The 4,880-nt window shown below is 38.4% G+C and overlaps 1 long non-coding RNA gene across 1 annotated transcript; it reads right to left on the bottom strand.

Annotated features, from left to right (window-relative positions):
• Nucleotides 1-2,864: 2,864 nt before the first annotated feature.
• Nucleotides 2,865-3,820, bottom strand: LOC121233217. The gene is made up of 2 exons (XR_005932139.1): nucleotides 3,590-3,820; nucleotides 2,865-3,388 (listed from the first exon to the last, which is right to left on the bottom strand). It is a non-coding gene; the product is annotated as an uncharacterized LOC121233217 (long non-coding RNA).
• Between the last annotated feature and the right edge of the window lie 1,060 nt (nucleotides 3,821-4,880).

A 4,880-nucleotide genomic window follows, 5' to 3' on the forward strand; every position in this document is an offset into this window, starting at 1 on the left:
CACCAAAATTAAATACAAGTTCAATCAAAATTGAAAGTTGGCAGCGGTATTTTCCCAGGCATAAGACTACTCAAAGCAAAGCTAGGTAATAGTGGTAACTACCTACAACTTAGCAGTGTATTGGACTTCAGCCTGAGAGACCAAATTACTTTATAAACTCACACACATGTTATGCAGAGATACTATTTAGTCTACCAATCAAATGCTGGAATCTGGAGGGGGGAAGGGAGAAGGAAAGAGGACATGCCATTGATATTTAACAGTGCACAGCTGTTTCAGAAAAAAAAAATTCAGACAAGAAGTAAAGAAAGTATTCAGCTGTAGGTTGGATTTATGAAAGTGGTCCACAAAATTTGGCCAGGTCACAAGGCCATGTGATTTCTTCTAATCACAACCAGGGATCAGGTTTCTGAATTTATATCTTATCTAGATTCCTATCTGTGTCTGAAGAATGCAAGACATCACTCAAAGGCGGGGCAAAAGTGACTTATAGCAAGGCCAGGTGCAACCACTCTATACATGCAAAGGCATACATAGCTATGTGCTGCTTCCATATCATGCGATCTCAAAAGCATGCTGTACTCACTGGTACTATTGCAGAGGCTACAGCCGTGCTGTTTCTGGTTATCTACACTGACTTTGTGGCTGTTTGAGCTGCGCACGACTGGTCTTGTCCCAATACAGGACTGAATACAGCCCACTAAGCACCAGGTGCAGGCTCCAGGACTAGACTTTCAGTTCATTGCTGCTTCTGGGGGAAATGCATCCACTCTCAAATCACCAGTCCTGTTGCTTGTGAGAGCTCATATTTCCAGGTGTACCCCACGCGGCTACTGGTAAAGCCAGCGGTTGAGGTTGTGTGACAGCTAATAGGCTCATTCCTGAAGCTGGAAATTAATTGGGATCCTCCAAATGCAAAGCAGTTGATGTCAAAATCAGGCTTAAAATGCCAAACACCAAACGCAGGTATCAGCTGTTAAAAAACTTGAAATAAGTGCTTAGAAGTTTGGATCCGAGGTTCCCAGTCTTTCCCCAAAGGTGAAGGCTGACCTCTGCCGCTTACAGCAACACAGCCCTTCACAGGTGAGCTGTGTCCTTCACAGCAACAGTCTCAGGAGTAAGGCCTACCTCAGAAAGAAAGGGATGTCAAATCATCATAGGGGATATGGCATGAATTAATCCCTCCAGGGTTAGAGAAGTGTTTCTGTGTTGAACCAAAAGCCAACGTAGAGTTGGCAATCCCTACTGGGGATCCATCTTGTTGCTGGGATGTGCAGCTGTCTGCTCTCTTCCACTCACAGAAACAGAAGGGAACATATGGTTTCGTACATCTATCTTCTGTGGCATGACCTTTTTTCCTCTGCATAAAGGAAAAGGAGTGTTAAAAAAAATCCTACCTTTTTAGTAGTGTATTAATCACCAGGTGCAAATTCGCAATCATCTAAACTAAACACTTGAGTTTGATTTTTATTTAACAGAAATCTTAGCTCAACAGATATGATCTGTGATTATCACTTACATTTCCAATGTACTAGATTAAAATGACAGCTTTAAAAAATCATTATAGAGTGCACTAGAAGCCCTCTCCTTTTATTGCAATCTATTTTTCCCTAAATAGAAATATGAATTCATTGAAATATATTTCATTAAAATGGATGTTTATTGATAAATATTAGAGAACCATATTATTATAGGAATAGCATACAATAAGCCATGTATTAATTGGCTATTAGTACAGTTCTTGGGTACCTGAAGTTACACAGTCTTGAGCTTCTTGAAGCACATGAGGTGCATTTTAATAGACCATTAAAACATGGCATGTCGTGTCTTACTGCAATATATTATGGAGTGAAACAAGCTGCATTTCACTGAGAACACATTGACTGCTTTTAGCCTGAAAAATGGATGAGAACACTGTGTTCCATACATGTTGGGAGAACCAGAAAACTGTGGCATTTCTCCCCAGTGACAGAGAACTTTGTGGAAAGATGTGAGTCATACTAGGTAGGAATCTGTTGCCTAAACTAAGACATTTTTGACACTGCAGGGAGCCTGCATGGTGTCCAGCTGTCACTCCAGAAGGTGCCAGCCTCTTCTAGATCTCTCTTCATCTTCACTGTCATTTCTATGCAGATGTCTTACATACTTTATGTCCTCTGAAGGACTTCAAATGCCTACTTGTCGGCACCTGAATGACTACCATTGCAACCTCTACCTCCCATAATAAACCTGCTAGACCAGCACATAAATACTTCAGCCATGAGCTATGGATAGACAGACATACAGATAGACAAGTGGATAGGTAAGGTCTCTGCAGAACAATTTTCCAGACTTTCCATGGAGCTTTGCTGTTGAGTCACTCTGGTTCTTCCAAGGTGATAGGAAATAGGTAACAGAGGTGCTCTCTGCAGTTTGTCTCAGCTTGCATTTCTCACCAAGAGCTTTTACTGCCTCAAAGTTTAGTTCCTGCAAGGCCTTCTCCATGAGCTCTTTGGCTCTTTCTCAGGTAGGGATGAGCTAAGGAAAACAGCCAACTAACACCTCATGAAGCTTCTCAGATATGCATGTCCTCTCTGTGGATAGCTAACAAGCACAGGAGTTTCAACCCAACGCATTGAGATTTCCTCTTCCTGTCACTATTCAGGCAGTGTTATCAGAGCTCAGAAAGAGTTGCCACGACTGCGAGGGGGAAAAAAGCTCTTAAACCAGAACAGATTAGTTTAGAAATGTTCTAAATTTACCTGCTACTGTAGCGGTCGCAGTACATTTTTTCTTTTTTTAGTGTATCAACTTTTACAGCAGAGAGTTGTCTGTATTTGTGCCTAGTACTTTATCAGATCTTAATAAACACAGAACAATAAATGATCCCAAACTGGTGTGCTGTGATAACTTACAAATATGGCAATGCTTTTGAGTTTTCTAGTGCATTAAAAAAAGATTACATTAGTGCTTCAAAAATAGAGTGAAGTAAATAAGCTATGACAGTATAAAGAACTGTTGGAGAGATTGGAATCAAGTTAGTAAAAAAGGTTCTCTGTTTATTCAGAACAGAGTTTGATGTGCTAACTGTTAAACATTAACGTATTATCTTGATGGATTTTGTACCTACACACTTTAACATCACAGACAAAAAAGCTTTAAAAATAGTGCATTGTAATATGTGCTTCATTTATTAAAAATGTATGGGCAAGATAGATTGTATTTTTCATCCTCTTCACATTCTTGTCATTGTTCTCACAGTGAAAATCACAAATTCTGTTTTGAAGCTGAAAATGAATTGCAGTTGTCATTAAATGTGGGTGTTTACAGCTGTTATTAATTGAGAAAATAGTACACTGTTCTCAACAAGAGAATGCTTCATTTATACTCTGGAGAGCTGAAAGCTACCCTAGAAGGAGAGAAGAGCACTTAGCAGCTTTTGAGACATGAAGAATGTGGCACATGAGGAACATTATCTCTCTCTTACCTTTTTTTATTAATAACCTGAAATAGTTTTTACCATGTTTCAAATTTCTTTTATCAAATTTCACCAATAACTTTGGCAGCCAAAACAAGGATCTAATCCTTCTGAATTTTTAACAACTCTTACCAAGTGTTGAAAACAGGCAATGTCCAAGGTAGATATTATGGAATGAACAGCACCCAAATGCTTCTACATCTTGTTCTTCTTCTATATCTTCTACTTCTAGTTCTGCTAGTGGCCTAACCACACCAGCTTTCATCAATTTCAGTAGGTGATTCAAACTCCATTCATCTCTTGGGATCAGGAAATTCATTTCCAGAAGAGATGTTTTATGCAAAATACATCTGCTCCTGTAAAAAAAAAAAAAAAACCCAAACCAAAAAAACTCTTTCCTATTTAAAAAGTATTTTACTCCAGATTTTTTTTATTTGAACTGCTTTGTATCAATGGAAATCAGAATCAGCACTTTTAAGTTGATAGGAAACTGAAGGTAGGATTGGCCTGTAATTATCTTGCTCATTCCAAAATAATCTGAATGTTAATAACATACAACTGACTCTCCTCTTTCAGGAATCAAAATACAGGCTATTAAGACAGATGTTCCATTAAAGTGAGTCTGCGTGTAGATTTTGGCAGGTAATAGAGAATGGGCAAAGTACGGAATGAACAATGTCTATATTTAATATTCAAATTAGCCTGTTAAAGTTTTTCAAAACATTTTTGTTGGTTTAATAGGAAAATATAGAACGCCTTTTGTGGTCAAAACATTATCTTTTAATTCCCTAATGTGTTATCCTAAACTAGCACATTTGAGCAGTAACAGTATCTATCCTTCATACATTTCAGTAGCACCAAATAGTGTTGCTATTACGAACACATATACCAAGATGTCACTTACATTTTTTTCTAATACAAGTTTTGTACTGTATTTACTACTTTTTGAAAGACAAATATAAAGGCACAAAGTGGCCTACATAAAAATAACCAAATGAGTAAAAAACCAATACTGCACGCCAAGATGTATGGCTCGTATCTGCACTGCCTCACAATGCAGAACCACTTTCTAACGTCCTGGTGTCTTATAAATATGTGTTTGACAGCTCAGTAGCAAAGTATATTCCCACTTTGGATGGAACATTGCAATTCTGTAGGATGTTGGTTCATTGTGAGTTTCTCCAGTTGCCAAGTTAATTAATGTCAATCAACAAGAAGAGTTACAAATATCCTCATACACCACACTCTTCCTTTTGCTTCTTCAGCCCTACTACATACGATGGTTTTGATCTGGGCATGATCATTAGGTTAGCTTGAATTGTGTCTTGTTTAAATTGATCATTTAAACAGTTAACCCTTGCTTAACGTGGCGGCTCGTTACTGAAGGGCATCTCAAAGCACAATCCTTTGTGGCTCAGCAGGG

The sequence above is a fragment of the Aquila chrysaetos genome, chromosome 3 (assembly GCF_900496995.4).
Source record: "Aquila chrysaetos chrysaetos chromosome 3, bAquChr1.4, whole genome shotgun sequence".
Taxonomy (NCBI): Eukaryota; Metazoa; Chordata; class Aves; order Accipitriformes; family Accipitridae; genus Aquila; species Aquila chrysaetos.